Source organism: Canis lupus, chromosome 28, assembly GCF_011100685.1.
Source record: "Canis lupus familiaris isolate Mischka breed German Shepherd chromosome 28, alternate assembly UU_Cfam_GSD_1.0, whole genome shotgun sequence".
Lineage (NCBI taxonomy): Eukaryota > Metazoa > Chordata > Mammalia > Carnivora > Canidae > Canis > Canis lupus.
In genome coordinates this window covers 5,495,932-5,514,679 of record NC_049249.1, presented here as the reverse complement: position 1 = coordinate 5,514,679, position 18,748 = coordinate 5,495,932, and the positions used below count along the sequence as shown (strand labels likewise).

The following is an 18,748-nucleotide window of genomic DNA, read 5'->3' as shown; positions in this document are numbered from 1 at the left end:
AGCACTGAGATGAAAAACAAAAAACAAAAAACAAAACAAAACAAAACAAAAAAAGAAAGCACTGAGATGATGGCTTCCATAGGCTAGGAAGGCCATCCCTCTGTACCAGAAAAAACAATGCTTTACTTCAGTATTAGAACTCTTAGAACAGCTTTGACCATTGATCTTGGGGGCTGAAGAAAAGAAAGATATTCATAGAAGTTAATTTCTGCTACCCAAATAGTCTATAAAGAGTATTCAATAAAGAGTATTTATCAATAGAGAGCATTTAATCATTTTAAACATGTAAATTAGTAAAATTTTGCCTACTAAAAATATTAATATATAAACAATGGTACTTTCTTGCACTTCCACATGGAAAATGGTGGGGATGTGTGATTAGTGCTTGAGTTTGAGCTCTGAAGTTTATCAACCCAAATAATTACCCACTCCCTCTTCCAATTTACTTCATAATCGGGAGGCATCTCTATTATATCGCTTCAATTATAAAAACACACTGTACCACTAAATGAAATCTTGAGGTAAAATATGGTAGGTTTGGACTAGATGATTATGGCCAGACCTTCTTTCACACTCTGGGCCTCCCATGCTGCAGCAGCATTCATTCCTTTCTTGTCTTATGTTTTATCAGCCTAGATGGGTAGGGTTAGCTCCAGACTCTCTCCCTTTCTTCTTGGGATCTCCTTTCAATTCTTTTTTGCCCAAGACCAACTTTTTCCAATAACATGCATCTTACCAACTTCTCACATACTTACTTTTTCCTGGTTTAAAAAAGATCTAAAGAGACCCCTGCAATCTTTGCCTAGGACACACAATTACTACTACTTAAGCCTATACCAGGTGTTACTACCTTACTTGATTGCTGATAACGGCATGGCAAATGTTGAAATTTTATTATTTTAGAGTAGGAAAGATTGCTTGAGTTGTCCTAAATTTGGGGGTGGGAGTAAAATGATCTGTAGATAAGAATGAACAATAGAACTGAAATGGATCTCAATGTATCTAATTACCCTAACTGCTTTCAGGTAGTTTCTAGACCAACTCTGGCAAAACAAATTTTATCTCACATAAACAGGCTAATTAGTTGTTCCTGGACACCCAGGTTGGTGTGAATTCTGTGTTCAAATCTAGGCTCTGGATTTGCCATAATCAATTAGTGATACCTGCCATGGGTGAAGGATAGGATGGTGTGGACATTAATGATATTTCGTTTCCATTTTTTGGGATAAAAAAGATGGAGAACTTTTTCAGTTTAAAAAGATTTCAAACACTGAGAAAACATTCCAGGTGAGAAAGGTGGGGGTTGGGGGGATTCATCTTGGTACAGAGGAAAGAGGATGTTGACAAATAGCCAGGTTTTTTGAGTATGATAACTTTTCTGAAAAGCACTAAAATATAATAGTGCTCTTGAGATGATAATGTAGACTGTAATAGAAACTTTAAAGGGTAACAGAGTGTCATTGCTTGGTTTTCTAGCTCAGAAGAGCAAAATGCTGAGTGAAATATATAGTAGAAGAAAATTGGCCTTCACAACTGAATGAAGATGCTCTTTCCGTGTTCAGAAAGCATTCCTGAAATGGACTTTCAGTGATCTAAATTTAAGCATGTAAATTAAAACAAAACAAAACAAAAACTGTTTTGCTGAGAACTCTATGAAACAGCCATTTAATGGGATTTGCCATTTAATAGGAAATCCATTTCCTCGTGAAAACATAGCTTGCTGTTTTTGGTTCAAATATCTTCAGAAAAACTTTTTTGTTGTTTTGTTTTAAAATGTCAATAGCCTATGATTCACTTAGAAATAAAACAGAAGGAGAAGTAAATTTCTTTCAGAGACTTTAGTCTGGAAATATGATTACATAGTAGCAAAAGCCCAACAAAATGTCTGAAGGACTAATGAAGTCTTTGTAAATGCAAGCAAATGGACTTACAAGTCCATCCATAAAATGTGAGTAGTGACAGCAATAATAATCATGACCACTTATGGAACAAGAAGCTATCATTTGTTATTACGTGCCTGCTTGCTTCCTGACTTCCTTCTTTCCTTCTTCCACTCCCCATTCCTTCTTTTCTTACTTGCATGGTACTGAGCTCCTACTATGTTCCAGGAACTATATAAAGATCAAGAAACAATGACACCGTGGATCCAGAAAGACAAGGATTCTGATTTCACAGAGTTTATACTCTAGTGGGGGAAAAGCTGGGTATTCACCGTGTATTAACAATAATGTATTGGGTCAGGATGGACTGAGATGTCTGTTTTCTCTTCGGGGGACAAAGGGAAAATCTTATGACTATAAAAAGTGATTTCGGTGTGCAACTAGTTGCTGCTTGTTAATATGAGGAAGGACAAGTGTGTCTTTACTGTGAAATGATCTGGATATTATTTCGCAAGGAATTGGGCCAGATTCATATTTAGAGGAGAAATTAAACTTTTAAAAAATATGTAGACAAGTTATATTTGTCTCTAGAAAGACATGTCACCTTGTAAGTGGTTAAGTTTTATTTTGCTATAATGTGCTAACTGCCAACTAATGACTCCAGATTCACTCAGTTTCTCTGTGATGCACATAGGTCTTTCTTGGTTTCGGGAGGGTGGTTAAAGGTGATGAATGCTATTGTGCTACTGAGTGTTAATTATTAATTAAAGATTTTTACTAAATAGATTAGCCTGTTGTGAATCTAGTATAGCTTGAAGAGTTTTAATCGAGAGAGCATAATTTTGTGGTTTTCAAAGTTGTATATTAATTTAAAAAACACAAAGGACTACTGCAAAATTGAAGATGAACAATCAAAGCCCTTAGTTTCTTTAAAAAGAGAAAGGTAACAGGGCATCTGGGTGGCTCAGTGTGTTAAGTGACCAACTTGATCTCTGCTCAGGTCATGATCCAGGGTTGTGAGATGGAGCCCTACCTCCGGCTGCATGCTGAGCAGTGGAGCTCACTTAAGGCTGTCTCTCCCTCTCCCTTTGTCCCTCTCCTCTCCCCCTTTGTCTCTCCTCCTTGGCACTCCCCCTGCCCCACTCACTCTCTCTCTCTAAAAAAGAAAAGATAAAGGTGATTGTGCATAATGAAACAATTAATACTTTTTGGATTAGTAGATCTAAGAATATCTAAGTATCTCAAGACATAAAATGTATATGCTTCTATCTTTTGTTCTTATGGACTTGTGTGAACTGAGCTTTTTAAATAATGCCACAGTGAAAACAAATATAAGAATAATCTTGGTACTGTACCAGGATCCAAAAAATACCTAATAGAGGATATGTAATAAATAATTAAAAATTCACTTCTTATATTAAAATATTTTATATCCAAAGTTTATAACAAAAAGTAAGATTAAACATATTATTTTAATTTTAAGATGATTGAAATTCTCTAATATTTTTATTATTTTATAAGATAAAATATACTGAGTATATACTAGCATCACTGAACACATTTGAACCATTCATTCAACCATGGAGTATACCTCATGGGCACCCATCTGAATGTTTAATGAGCTACCCTTTTCAGAAAATCACAAATGAATGGGGTGGGAGGTCGCTACTTTAGAAGAAATGCTCTTCAAAGCAGTCTTCCTTACTCCTGGTTTTATAATGGTGCAGCAGAGGGATTATAAAAAGCTTAGAGAAAAGAAACAATTAGAAATGTTAATCATGTAGTTATTTGAGCAGGAACATGAAGGAATGAAACCAATCCTCTAATGGGCCCCATTGGTGGAAAATTGCATCATTGCACACACTTGTGGTTGTTGGCTGATTCCCCCTTATGGCTGAATAATCACCAAGCAGTTGGAGGACATTCTCTATGGAAAGTTACAGAGAAAGACCAGGTTAGGAAGTGGGCTGGGGTGCTAGAGCAGTGCCCTGAAAGGAGATGGCATTGGAGCTCATGCTCTGTGTTGTTAATCTGCCTCTCAACTCCTTCAGTTGTAGCTGGGAAGCATGACCTCTGAATTATTTCATCCTGTACCTTCCTTTGAAGCAAGACAGTCCTTTAAAAATAAAAAAAAAAGAATCCTTTAAAAACTATTTTGCTAATAAAATAATTTTTTTAAAGATTGTATTCATTTATTCATGAGAAACACAGAGAGAGGCAGAGACACAGGCAGAGGGAGAAGCAGGCTCCATGCAGGGAGCCTGATGTGAGACTCAATCCCAGGACCCTGGGATCATGACCTGAGCCAAAGGCAGACGCTTGACCACTGAGCCACCCAGGCATCTCTAAAAATAAAATTTTAACCTAATTTCTTTATATATGTTTTCTATATACATGTATATATAATTTTGCATAAATGCAGATAGACACATAGTTTTGCATAAGTGTGTATGTATATACATATGCAATTTTTTGCTTTTGAATTTTACTTGGATTTTACTTCCTGTTCTTCTTCCTTCACTCAGTTTTTTAATACATGATAATCCAAAATAATCTTCTATATATCTTTCCATGCTTACAAATCTCTCTTCCTCTTGAATATTTGTGGTTTTTTTGCTGTTGCTTTAGGGAATGTTGTTTTAGTGCATTTTGATTTTGTCACTCATGATTCCTATGGAAATTTCTCCAAGATATTTGGGTTTTCAGTGTATAGGAGCATGCATCAACAATAATATATATTTATATATATTTTTTTGATGCTTATATTTATTATTTTACTTTTTTTTACTTGCTGAATTGGCTAGAACTCTCACAATAATAAAGAATTTTGATATTATATATCATTCTCTCCCTAATGTCTGATTTTAATTAAAATGCTTTATGACATTAGGATATCAAATATCTTTTCAGTATCTGTTAATATACTATAAATATTTTGATGTGTTTTCAGATTCTATTTGATAACATTTGTTTTTAGTTTTGGCATCTTTATCCATGAGGAAAATTGGTGAATTAGTCATTCAAAAGATGTTTATTGAGCACCTGCTTTCTGTCATGTATTGGTCTGGGTGCTGAGGCTATAGTATTTAAGTGTAAACGTCCTCATCTTTATGGAGCTAACATCTAGAAGAAAGTTTTCTTTCTCTTCCTCCCTTCTTTTTAGAAAAATTTTGATTATCAGGTTTGATATTAGAATAATTTCATCTTTCAAAAGTTAACTGGAGACATTTTCAACTTCTTCCTAGGAATGGACTAGATTAAATAAATATTTGTCTGTTCTTAAAAAGATGACTAAAACATAGCCATGAACCCAGATGGTCTTGTGCTGCTTTGAATGGTGGACTTTTAATATCTTTTTCAATTTTAGGGTCATTGGAATATTTGAGTTTTCCTTTTCTTCTTAGATCAGTTTAAAAATTTTGTGTTTTGCAGAAAGAGCATTTTTAAATGTGTCACTTTACTTTCACTTTCTATAAATTATCATAATTGCTCCTACATCTGTGGTTATATTTTTTCTTAATTTTAATATTGCTCTATTTTTGCTCTCTGTTTTTTTTTTTTAATTCAGGATCCTGATGAAAAAAATTATCTATTTTTTTCCCTCCAAAGAGTCAGTTTGCAGCTTTCTTTCTTTCTTTCTTTCTTTCTTTCTTTCTTTCTTTCTTTCTTTCTTTCTTTCTTTCTTTCTTTCTTTCTAATCCTTCCTAGTCTGTGTTTTCTGTTTTACTAGTTTCAGTTTTTGTTATTACCGGTTCTTTTTCCATTGCTTGGTTCATGTTGTGGTTCTTTCTTTCCAATTTCTTAAGATTAGTTCTTAGGCCTTTTGCATTATTTGTCCTTACTCTTTCTTCTTTAATAATAAAGGCATTTAAAACTATACAATTTCTTTGGAGTAGAGCTTTACATTTGTCCAATAGATTCTGAATGAATGGTTCTCCTTTTCCTTGCTTTCTAGATGATCCTGATTTTTATTGTGCTCTTTTCATTCAATGCTTATTAGGAGTATGTTTCTAAATTTTCAGTGGTAATTCTTTCACTTTTATATTACTTATTTCAAGTTTCATTGGCAGATGATCAGAAAAATATAGTTTGTAAAGATCTTCAGTTTTAGAATTCTGTTATGGTTTTGAATCAAGTAGATGATTAATTTTTCAGAATGTTCCCTGAGTATATGAGAAAAGCTATATATTCCCTATTTAAATGTAAATTTTCATGTATGACCCAGTGGTGTGCTGATTAAAATTTAACAGCCAGCTCTCTGGATATGATGATTTACAGCATCTGTAGCATTTGCGTTTCCATGTGTATCTATGGCCACCATGGCCTGTTTTTAGCTACCAGCATGACATCAGTCAATATGGAGGTGGGGTAGAGATACTCACAATTGGCTCTCCAAAGCTGGTACAAACCAACTCCTGTACCCCACTGTATATGTCCATTAAATCGTGTTTATTGACTGTGTTATTAAATTCTTCTATCCTTACTTACCCTTGATGATTAGGTTCGGAGTGAACTGTATTGAAGGCTCGTGTTACGATTGCATTTTCTTCAAGTTTTCATTGTATAGATAGTAGTTTTTGCTCCACGTACTTAGCTGCCATGTGTTTCTAGAACATAGAGTTTATAATGATTTAGTGAAATTCCTAAACTGTGCTTTTTATCAGTACTTAATGATTCTTTCAATCCTTTATAATGTTTTAACCTTAAATTTCACCTTCTCTGGTATTAGTATTGCCATATCTGTTTTCTTTTGTTTGCATTTGTCTGGTATCTATTTGCTGATCTTTTCATTTTATATCATTCTTTGTCACTCAAGTGTGTTTTCTGCAAATAGCAGAAATCTAGGTTGACTGTATTTGAATAGGATACTTCAGTGTATTCACATTCAATGTCATGACTTTATTTCTTCAGTTTTTGCATTTCATTACTTACTTTGTTTCCTTTTTGTTAATTTAGTTGGTTTAAGTTGATATTCATTTTTTCTTTGCCCTTGTTAATTTGGAAGAGGTAGTGTATTTTCACCTTTTTTAAATGATTATCTTCTAGCTGACGAATGAACTATTTCCCTAACTCAGGGTGCTTTCATTGTGTGGTGCTCTATTTCTCCAGTCCCCCCCACCCCCACTACAGGATGAGACTATTTTTAAAAAAGATTTTATTTATTTATTCATGAGAGATATGGAGACAGGCAGAGACACAGGCAGAGAGAGAAGCAGGCTCCCTGCAGGAAGCCCCACATGGATCCCTTGAACTCCAGGATCAGGCTCTGAGCTGAAAGCAGAGCTTAACCGCTGAGCTATCAAGGCATCCTAGGATGAGATTATTAAAATACTTTTACTTTCACCTTTCTTTCCCCTCTTTCTACCATTAAACTTTTGGAATCCTTTCATTTTTTCCTCACTCTCAATCTCTAAATTTTGCTAAGAATTAGTATCTATTGGTGTTTTCCTCTTCTGCTATTTCAAGCATCCTTCTTAACGCTCTGCTGAGCAATATCAGATCATTTATCCTCATTTTTTATAACTTTATCTTCAGTTCTATGTGTATCTGCACCAAGATTTATTTACATATCAATCAGGTTTATTTGCTCACTGTTCTTTTATTTATTTTTTTATTTTTTTAAATTTTTATTTATTTTATGATAGTCATCACAGAGAGAGAGAGAGAGAGAGAGAGAGGCAGAGACATAGGCAGAGGGAGAAGCAGGCTCCATGCAGCGGGAGTCCGACGTGGGATTCGATCCGGGGTCTCCAGGATCGTGCCCTGGGCCAAAGGCAGGCGCTAAACCGCTGCACCATCCAGGGATCCCTCACTGTTCTTTTATTTTTCCTCTTTGCTTGCCTTAAGGTTCTTGAGTATTTTCCTTAGATGGACTCTATCCCACACTCTGAGATCTTGCATATCCTCTGTGGAAGGCTAATTATACCTTCATAGGGTAGAGAATTCAGTTGCAGTCTTTGCTCCTAGCTGTAGATTAAATTCTACAGTTTAACTTCCCATGTTCTAAGTGCCAGTGATTTTTTTCTTCCTGTGTATTTTTTTTTTCTTGGTGGTATTTAAGATTTTTTTTCTCTTTATCCTTAAGAGATCAGAAATGTTACTGAGGCATGCCTAAAAATCCTCCAGGCTTGAAATTAGAGAACTTTTTCAATCTTGTAGACATAAGTCTTTCATTATCTCATGAACATTTTCTTATAACTACTACCTCCTCTTATCTCTCTCCTTTTATCCTTGTGAAATATGTTATTCCTTTGTTAAGTTTTCTGGATATACAAATTCTAAGTCTCTAAACTTTTCCTTCATGATTTCTATTTCTATGCTTTTTTTCTCAGGTCTGTGAGATTATTTCTAACAGGCCATTTTCTAGGCTACTAATTAGGGTTTCAGTAATGATCTTCATGAAAAAAAGTAAAATGCTACCTTTGTTAAAATTTAACAAGGGGTAGTGGAAGGGGAGGTGGGCAGAGGGATAGGGTGACTGGGTGACGGGCACTGAGGGGGCACTTGACAGGATGAGCACTGGGTGTTATACTATCTATATGTGGGCAAATCGAACTCTAATAAAAAAAATATATATATTAAAAACTTTTCTCCCTTAAATTAGTTCAAATTTCCAGAAGCATAGATGTGTTTTGAGGTCACAGACACCAGATATTGGAATCCTTGCTCACCCCTTACTAGCTCATGACCTTGCATAAGGCAGTTACCTGCTAAAAGCTCAGTTTCCCCATCTATGGAGAAGGAGCTGCGCCACCCATGTAAACTGAACTATAATAATGAGTACATGGTATGAAATAGATAGATACTTTTTGCAAGGTACTGGGTACCTAAAGAATGTTCCATAAATATTGAGTGTAACATTTGATTAAACATCATATTGACTTTTATATAAAAGTGAGGGGAAATCATAAGGCTTTTTTCAACACTAATTATGTGTTTTTACGTATATTTTGCAGCTTCTGCATAGAAAGCTTTTAAACTTTCCTAATAAAATCATAATGCCTTACATTTGTATAGTACTCAACAGTTTATCTGTAGCCTTGTGATTGAAAACAGGTGTTAATTATTTTAATGCTGCAGCTGAGTTAAATGATTTTCTGAAGTTTACCGAGCTAATAGGTGGCATTGACAGCTGTCAAAAATCTCTGAAATAAAAACATTTCTGTCATTGACAGTTAATTCCACAAATATCAATAATTTATTATATTTTAAAGAAATATAATCATCAAAGAATTTCTAGATGGATTTTATTCAATCAGTTATGTATACAATGAGTAGAAGTAAAAAATATGTATGACAGTACCTTACTATGTGCCATGCATGGTTCTGAATGCCAAGGATAAAAGGGTGAGCAAAAGCAGATATATATATATATATATATATATTTCCTGCTCTCATGAAGCTTATGATCTAGTGAGAGAGATATCCATTAATCAAAGAATCATATGAATACATGTAAACTGCTGAGAAAAAGTGCATTTGAGGAGGGGATTTTACATTGTCATGAAGGTTAGAATGGCTCCCTGAGCATATGATGATAAGATGAGGTTGGAAGGAAGAATTCTGGGCAGCCTGAATTCAGTCAGGCTGAAGTCAGGCTTAGTGGTTTAGCAATCCTTTAGCCCAGAGCCTGATCCTGGAGACCCGGGATCGAGTCCCATGTCAGGTTCCCTGCATAGAGCCTGCTTCTCTCTCTGCCTGTGTCTCTGCCTCTCTCTCTTTCTCTCTCTCTCTCATGAATAAATAAATAAAACCTTAAAAAAGGAAGGAAGAATTTTTGTTAGCCAAAGAGGGTTAAGTAGGGAGGAGCCTTCAAGACAGAGGGAATAGCAGAGACAAAGGCTCTGTATTAGGAAGAAGCCTTTCAGATTGAGAGGCTGAAATTGGACCAGTGTCATTGGAACTCAGAGAGTGTATGAAGGGAATTGCAGAAACAAGTGGGGACCAGGTGACAGGATTCTGAGAGGCATGTTCAATATTGTGGTCTTTATCTTAGAATAATAAAATTCCAAATAGAGTTTTAAGAAGTATGTATGTGTGTATGTGTCTGTGTATGTGCATGCTGCTGGCACTTTGTTTACTTAGCAAAAATCACTCTAGCTAAGGTGAAAAGTTGATTAGATACAACTTTGTACCTGGATACAGGTAAAGCAGTCAGGATGCCATTGAAGAAGTCCAGTTGGGAGACAGTGGTGGATTTGGGTAGTAGGTGGCAATGAAAATAGAGAGGAAGGAGTCAGATCTGTGAGGTCATTAGGAGGTTAACATAATTGGACCTGATGATGGATTATATATAGAGGCTGAGGTAGAGAGGCTTTTAAATATGAATTCTAAATTTCTAGTGCAAGTAGCTGATGTACAAATAGTAGATGTACTTACTGTTTTAAGGAAAACTAAAATAAAGCCAAATTGGAGGGGGGATTTAAATGATGAATTTGGTTGAATATGTTCAATTTGATGTGTCTTTCACACACCAGTTAGAGATATGAAGTAGTAGTTGGCTACATATGTCACGTGCTCAAGGAATAGGACTGGAGATAAAACATGTTGAGTCATCAACCATAGATGGTTATTGATGTCATGGATGTAATTGGAATAAGATTGTCTTTTCCATACTCTCTCAGACATTTACTTCTTGATTTATTTTGACCACTATATTCAGGACACTAAGGAGCAGGGGCCAGCATAACAGCCTAAATCTCCAGGGCTATCTGTATTTCTACAGATACTGGTGGAGAGTGCCTAGAAGCCTGTCTGTACCAATGACATGTACACTGTAGAGCAGTGAGGGAAGAAAGCAGGTAGACCAGATGGCTCAGCCCTACCAAGAAGCAGGTGCACCATAGACATTCCCTTTACTCCGGTGCTATACCAAAGAAAGAAGGAATGGGAGAATATTGAAATTTTTAAAAAGAGGGAAAACCTCTGAGAGGGAGTTTGAATTAACTATTTATTCAAATAAAATTATTGCACTGAAGGAGACTTTTTAAAACTTGAGATTAAACCACTTTGACTTGTCAAATTTAAGTATTTCATTTTTCCTTATGGTATTTCCACCATTGAAATGAGAACCTGACAATGATGGGGTTAGGTGTGGACAAATGAGATATTTTTTTACTTTATTGTTATTGCATATCTGAACTGTATTGTGTAAATCAATGCCCTGCCACACTATAATTTAAATTGTCTGACCCATACGCTTGTTATAGATCTCACTGTGTCTTACAGATTTCACAGAGCTAGCTAGTGGCAGAGCTGGAGAAGGACAAAGCTCTTGAAATCATGTTTCCCCTCATGATGAAATAAAATCTATATTCCCTTTAAATTTATGTTTTGGATAATTTTATGTCCATTTCCTGTATTAGTTCAATCATGTAGTACTGCGTCCTTGATTTTACATATAAATATTTTAAATTATGGTGTACTTTTGTATACATGCAGCTAGTAACTGGGCTCTGATAGACATAGATATACACATATAGATAACACACATATAATATCAGATATATATTATTTATCATAAATTGTATAATATATATAAGGCCACATATATTATATAACTATGGTTTTTCCTTTGGATTTGGTTCTCAGCAGTTTCCAGCACCCAATAGCAGCAGAATCCAGAAGGGTGACGAAATCTCAGCTGTATTCAGCAGCAGTGATTACAAACACTCAAAACAGCAGAAAACTGAGGATAGCTGTCCCTACTCCTCACCTTGTGCAAAGGGACTGACCAGGAAATGAACAACTTCAAGAGCACTGGCCTTGCAAACAGAAATCCATAAATTAGTTGCAACCATTCTTCTACAAGTGTGCATCCTGCTGTCATAGTCAGTGTGCACCTGAGGGGATCCTCTGCATGACCTCTCGGTCGGCTGCTGGTGCTGGTTCAGAAAATAAACAAGCCAGCCCAGCCTCCGACAATGGCCCACACCCATCTATGCTCTCCTCTGACAGACCAGTTTATACAGCCCATGGAATTTTGGGGAAACAGAAGCTCAGGATTGAGAGTTTTGTTCCAGATCACATGGCCAGTGACTGGGGACATATTTCATGCTGGGGTTCATGCTTTATCCGTGGTCCATGTTGCTGCTTATGCTATAATGAGGACTACAGCATTGGGTTCAGTCCTGGACTCACATCTACTTCTGGGCTCCTTGGAAAAACTAATCAGCATCCATTTGAGAAATTAGGGGTGGTAATACTTCTATTGTGGAATGTGAGGAAGGAGATGAGAGGGGCCACACACACATCTTTAGTGTGACATCTGAAATACAGTTAGAACCCATTAAATAGCAGTTTATCAGTGCTGGTGTTTTGCTATTTTTGCTGTTATTTATAATACCTTCAGAGGAAAATTCTTTAGAAACTGCCAAAAAAGTTCCAAATTCTTAAAGAGATCAATACCTGACCTACAGCTTCATGCAAATGACTTTTGGTGCTGTTCAGATGGGCCATGTCGATTTGGTGGGAAGCACTTCAGTTTAAAATTCTCCCTCAGATTGGATTTAGTATGCCACTCTTCAGTTACAAGGATCTCCTCAGCTAGTTCAGGCACTGACCTTTTCATATTTTCACCAAGGAATGGAGACAAATAACAGGATTTGAGTCAGATAACTCCCTGGGAGACTGGAAAGGGTAATATTGTTTTTTTTTTTTTAAAGGTTTTATTTATTTATGAGAGACACACAGAGAGAGAAGCAGAGACACAGGCAGAGGGAGAAGCAGGCTCCATGCAGGGAGCTCCATGTGGGACTCGATCTCGGGACTCCAGGATCACGTCCTGGGCTGAAGGCAGGCGCTAAACCGCTGAGCCACCCCAGGATCCCCGAAAAGGGTAATATTGTTGCTGACAACTTAGTAAAATGAGTACCCTGAGAAGTTCTATTTAGGGCTCTAATTGCCATCCAGTGTTAATGTCTAGAATCTTCTGAAATAGGCATCGTGCACTGAGGACTCTTGTTCCTGCAACTCTGGTGGGGCATTGTGGTAGATACCATTGATTTGAGTGTCTGTCCAGGTTTTCTTTCCTGAGAACTGTGTACCTCATGCTGATGTAGGAACCAAAGACTTCAGTGAGGCCGTGTGGATCCAGAATGATATGTGATATGCACAGGAGCAGCCCAGCTGGGTCAGAACCGTGCTGCTGGCCCCGCTGGTGAAAGGCTGTCTCTGTGCTGCTTGATGAGGAGGCCCTGGAGCCCGACATCAGGGTCTCTCTTTCCACCGTGTGCCAGCTTGCATCACAGCAAGCACATTTGTCTCTATTGACACTGTCATCTTGACCAAATCCTCTTACAGGTCAAAACAAAACAAAACAAAACAAAACAAAACAAAATAATACAAAGCCTTATTGGAACAAAAGAAATCTCCTTAATGATTTTAACTAAGGGGCTGATGCCCAGTGTAGGAGAAGCTGGTGAAGGGTCACCCTGCCCTCTCATAGAAAGCAGTTTAATGGGCTTCCTTTTGTCTCTGTGTGTGAGCTGAGCCCGTTCATGGCTTGGTCTCAGAACCTAATGAGACGAGACCTTCCCTGACGTTTCTGAAGCATGTTGGGAGTCTCATTTAATTGCATTTAATTGGGTCTCAGAACAGTTCCAAACTTCCGAGACACTCCTGAAGCTCACTTTGGCTTCTGCCCCCAGGAATTTCCTGAAGCAGAATCCCTTCTAGTTCCAGTCCAGGAGCTCCTTGGATGAACAGAGCCCATGAGAGCCCTTTCACTTCCTCCTAGAGATAATGAAGGGCTAGGCTGCTGGGAGGGACTCTCTCCCCATTTCTTAGCCCCCTTGGACCTAATATTGTGATTATTAATCCTATCAGATCCAACACATACTTATAACATCTCGTAGTATCCTCTTTACTATCCTAAAATGAAATACCTATTCACACAAAACATTAAGACCTTAGCAATAATATAGAGGAGAAATAAAAAGAAAAATTTCTACTCAAATGAGATGTGTTTCAATATGCAAATTTTCAAATGCAATGACGGTGTTGCATACTTGCATTTACATTTGGAAACTCTATGAATCCAGAGGCTGTGAAAAACAGGCTCACAGAGTCCAGAATCCAAAACTATCATTCCTGTTGCTGTAAGGTAAGTCATGGTGAACAACTCTTGGAAGTTTCAAACAATGGAAACTGTTTTTCTGATTTACATGGTAGTTGGGTTTCTACAAAATTAGTATATTGCAAAAGATATTTTGTATTTATATTTAAGACAGACTTATGTTTTTTGCTCTGATAATTATACATAGGTTTTATTCCTCATGGCTCTCTGGAATGACATGTGTAAAGTATGTGGAATGCAGAACAATTGTTTATTGGGTGGGACTGTCCCAGGTGTTGTGGGACATCTGGAATATCTGCCTCTACCCATCACTGGGACAACCAAAACTGTTGATTGGACAAATCCTGCTCTTCATGGATTTTAGAAGTTAAAAATTAAATTGGCACAAATGAACCTGTAACCCACACTGCCTATTATTAATAATGAGGCAGCATGCTCGTACTTCTGTGAAAAGTGATGGAGTGTTGTATTTTTATTTTAATCACCTTTCTAGGCTGCTAGTCTGTATTCAGATTGGAGCCCAATCCCTTGGTCATTTCCTTCAATTCTAGCCTGTTATAAAAGGGCATTTCCACTCCCATTCCTACCCCTGGCCCAATGTCTGCCACCTTCCTGCCCTCACTGACTTGGTGCTGGCTTACATGGACCACTACACAGGCTGAGATGGCCAAAACTTGTCATCCAGGTCAAGCCTTGTTTGATATTTTTCCTGCCCATTCCAGGAGAAGCCTTCTGACTAATAATGGTAAGGTCTTTTTCTCAAGTCATGAATCTTCCTCTAGAAAAAGCTTATTAGCCATCAATAAATTGAGCCCAATGACAAATGGAATTAAACTAGTTCAAGTCCAGTACTTTCCAGCTGTTATTTCTGGCAGTGGAAGGATGATAGGCATTTTAATTTTAATTTTAAGAGAATGGCATGTCTGTCAGCAATGTTCCCCGCTGCTTTGCTCTTCCAATCATCCCTTTTTGGAATGGTTTCGATGGGCTTCCTCTGGCTAAGTGAGGTCCAGTCCTTAGTCTAACTGCGAGGTCCTTTCTGATCTGGCTCTTCCTTTGCCAGCATCCTGTATTGTGACTCCTCCCCTTCATACTTCATGCCCTGACAGCACCAAAAGGCTCAGTAGTTTCCAAATCTTTACCCAGGCAATCCCTCTGCTTAGGAGGTCTGCCCTCCCACCTCCTGATTCATTCCTGAAAATTGCAACTCAGACAATGCCTCCTTCCTAACGCCATGCTTAATCACCCTCAACATTGGAGTTAATCTCTTCGAGATGTGTGCAGGCTCTGCACCTTTGACATGTTTACATTGTCACACATTCCACACTGCCCTGTAATTTATGATTCAATCAGTTGGCTCCCCATTACTCTGAGACATCCTTATGAACCAAACCATATCTTTTTAAATTTTAAATAAACTTTAATTTTCAGAACACTTTTGGATTTACAGAAAAATTGCAAAGACAATACAGAGAGTTCTCATATATCCCAGCAGCCAGTTTCTCCTTTTACTAGCATTTTACATTATGTAAAGTACATTTGTTATAATGGATAAACCACAATGATGCATTATTGACCAAATCTGTACTTTATTTAGATTTCTGTTTCTTTTACCTAATCTCCTTTTTAGTTCCAGGTCCAACCACAGTACATTTAGTTGTTCATATCTCCTTACACTAATCCTGGCTGTGACAGCTTCTCAGATGTCCCCTGTTTCTAATGACCTTGGCAGTTTTGAGGAGAACTGGTCAGGTATTTCATTCAATGTCCCTCAGTTGAAATTTGTCTCAGGTTTTTCTCATGAGTTGACTGGTGTTGGGGTACCTATAATTAACATAATTTATCACTGTTATGGTGAGCTTGATTGTTTGCCTGAGTTGGTGTTTGTCAGGTTTCTTCACTGCAGAGTTGCTGGCCTCCCACCCCTTTCTACGCTGTGCTCTTTGGAAAGAGTCACTGTGTGAGGCCCACACTCAAGGAGCAGGTTCTGCTGAGTATCTATATAAATTATTTGGACTACTTCCATGTGATAGATTTGGCTCTTACCCCTTCATTTATTCATATGTTTTTATATCATTGAAGACTGAGTGCTTAGCTCAGGATTGAGTGAATGGTAGGTGGTTCTGATTTTCAAAGCAACCACTGTAAATCTCTCTCAATATGGACATAACAATGCTAATAACTTCAATGATAAGAACACTAAAATAGGAAATGTTGTTTTAGAGGCACTAGTCTATGTGTTTTAGCTCATTTATTCCTCACAACAATCCGATCAGGATGACACTATTATCACCAAAGAGAATTTGTTTAGCTTATCTAAGGTTACACAACTAATAAGTAGTAGAGACAATATTCAGATCCACGCTCTCTGATTCCAGAGTGCACACTCTTAAAGCAATAGAGGCTGGAGTGCCTCTTTGGTTTCTGTTCCAATTACCTTGGCCTTGCTCTGTTAAGCTTTTCCCCTATGAGAGCAGGGTTCAATATGCAAATAGTTCGCAGCTGGAAATCCTCTAGCAGAGTCTTCTTGCTTTTACCAAATTCTCCTTTAGATCTGTGAGATCTGGGGTGCTTGGGTGGCTCAGTCAGTTAAGTGTCTGCCTTCAAATCAGGTCATGACCCTGGGATGGAGCCACATATTGGGCTTCCTGCTCAGTGGGGAGTCTACCTCTCCCTCTGTCACCCTCCCCCATGCACACTCTCTCTCTCTTAAATAAATAAAATCTAAATAAGATAAAATAAAATAAATCTGCGAGGCCTGCAAAACACACTGGAACAGGGGTCTTAAGAAATCATAAGAGAAAAAAAATCATAAGAGGCCTCCCTTTTGAGGCTTTCTGTGGAATACTGATCAAGTTCTGTGAGTTATAGAGTCCAGATCCCTACATTGTACTCTGGAATGACCATACTCAGCAGTCATGAATAGAAGCTGCCTGGGCGTATGGTCCCAATATTTCTCACACCTTAAACCAGACACATTGCTCCTTAGGGTTACAGAGGAGGTATAATAAGAATGCATGGCTATTGGGATTTCAGGATAATTGGAAAACTTATGCTAAGAATAGGCCAAAATATTTCACATTGTAACTGTGATAGGAAATTGGATCTATGGTCAACATTCAAGTTAAGTATGAGTTGAGGATGTATATATAAGGCTCAAACATTTTTCTTTTCTATGATGCATGAAATCTGCGAGTAATTCCTTGGGGCCTGAATATCCTGCTACAAGGTTGAATAGAATGAATGGATTAATGCTTCTGTAGTAATGTCCCTTGTCTGGCTTCCAGAGAAAAATCAGCCATTAAAAATGAGGAAAGGATTGCATTAAACGTGTATATTGCCCTGGGTAACATTGACATTTTCACAATATTAATTCTGCCAATCCATGAGCATGGAATATTTTTCCATCTCTTTGTGTCTTCCTCAATTTCTTTCAGAAGTGTTCTATAGTTTTGAGGGTATAGATCCTTTACATCTTTGGTTAGGTTTATTCCTAGGTATCTTATGCTTTTGGGTGCAACTGTAAATGGGATTGACTCCTTGATTTCTCTTTCTTCAGTCTCATTGTTAGTGTATAGAAATGCCACTGATTTCTGGGCATTGATTTTGTATCCTGCCACGCAAAATACAGAATTGCTGTATGAGTTCTAGCAATCTTGGGGTGGAGACTTTTGGGTTTTCTATGTAGAGTATCATGTCATCGGCGAAGAGGGAGAGTTTGACTTCTTCTTTGCCAATTTGAATGCCTTTAATGTCTTTTTGTTGTCTGATTGTTGAGGCTAGGACTTCCAGTACTATGTTGAATAGCAGTGGTGAGAGTGGACATCCCTGTCTTGTTCCTGATCTTAGGGGAAAGGCTCCCAGTGCTTCCCCATTGAGAATGATATTTGCTGTGGGCTTTTCGTAGATGGCTTTTAAGATGTTGAGGAATGTTCCCTCTATCCCTACACTCTGAAGAGTTTTGATCAGAAATGGATGCTGTATTTTGTCAAATGCTTTCTCTGCATCTAATGAGAGGATCATATGGTTCTTGGTTTTTCTCTGGCTGATATGATGAATCACATTGATTGTTTTACACGTTTAATGCAATCCCTATCAAAATACCATGGACTTTCTTCAGGGAGTTAGAACAAATTATTTTAAGATTTGTGTGGAATCAGAAAAGACCCCGAATAGCCAGGGGAATTTTAAAAAGGAAAACCATAGCTGGGGGCATCACAATGCCAGATTTCAGGTTGTACTACAAAGCTGTGGTCATCAAGACAGTGTGGTACTGGCACAAAAACAGACACATAGATCAATGGAACAGAATAGAGAACCCAGAAGTGGACCCTGAACTTTATGGTCAACTAATATTCGATAAAGGAGGAAAGACTATCCACTGGAAGGAAGACAGTCTCTTCAATAAATGGTGCTGGGAAAATTGGACAGCCACGTGCAGAAGAATGAAACTAGACCACTCTCTTTCACCATACACAAAGATAAACTCAAAATGGATGAAAGATCTAAATGTGAGACAAGATTCCATCAAACTCCTAGAGAAGAATACAGGCAACACCCTTTTTGAACTCGGCCACAGTAACTTCTTGCAAGATACATCCACGAAGGCAAAAGAAACAAAAGCAAAAAGGAACTATTGGGACTTCATCAAGATAAGAAGCTTTTGCACAGCAAAGGATACAGTCAACAAAACTCAAAGACAACCTACAGAATGGGAGAAGATATTTGCAAATGACGTATCATATAAAGGGCTAGTTTCCAAGATCTATAAAGAACTTCTTAAACTCAACAC

At 37.5% G+C, this 18,748-nt stretch overlaps 1 long non-coding RNA gene across 1 annotated transcript in view; it reads right to left on the bottom strand.

Annotated features, from left to right (window-relative positions):
- LOC102152390 overlaps nucleotides 1-18,748 on the bottom strand; it is a 34,340-nt gene that overhangs the window by 10,465 nt on the left and 5,127 nt on the right. The window contains exon 2 of the long non-coding RNA XR_005380415.1: nucleotides 6,369-6,487. This is a non-coding gene — a long non-coding RNA (uncharacterized LOC102152390). The remainder of the gene's footprint in view (nucleotides 1-6,368; nucleotides 6,488-18,748) is intronic.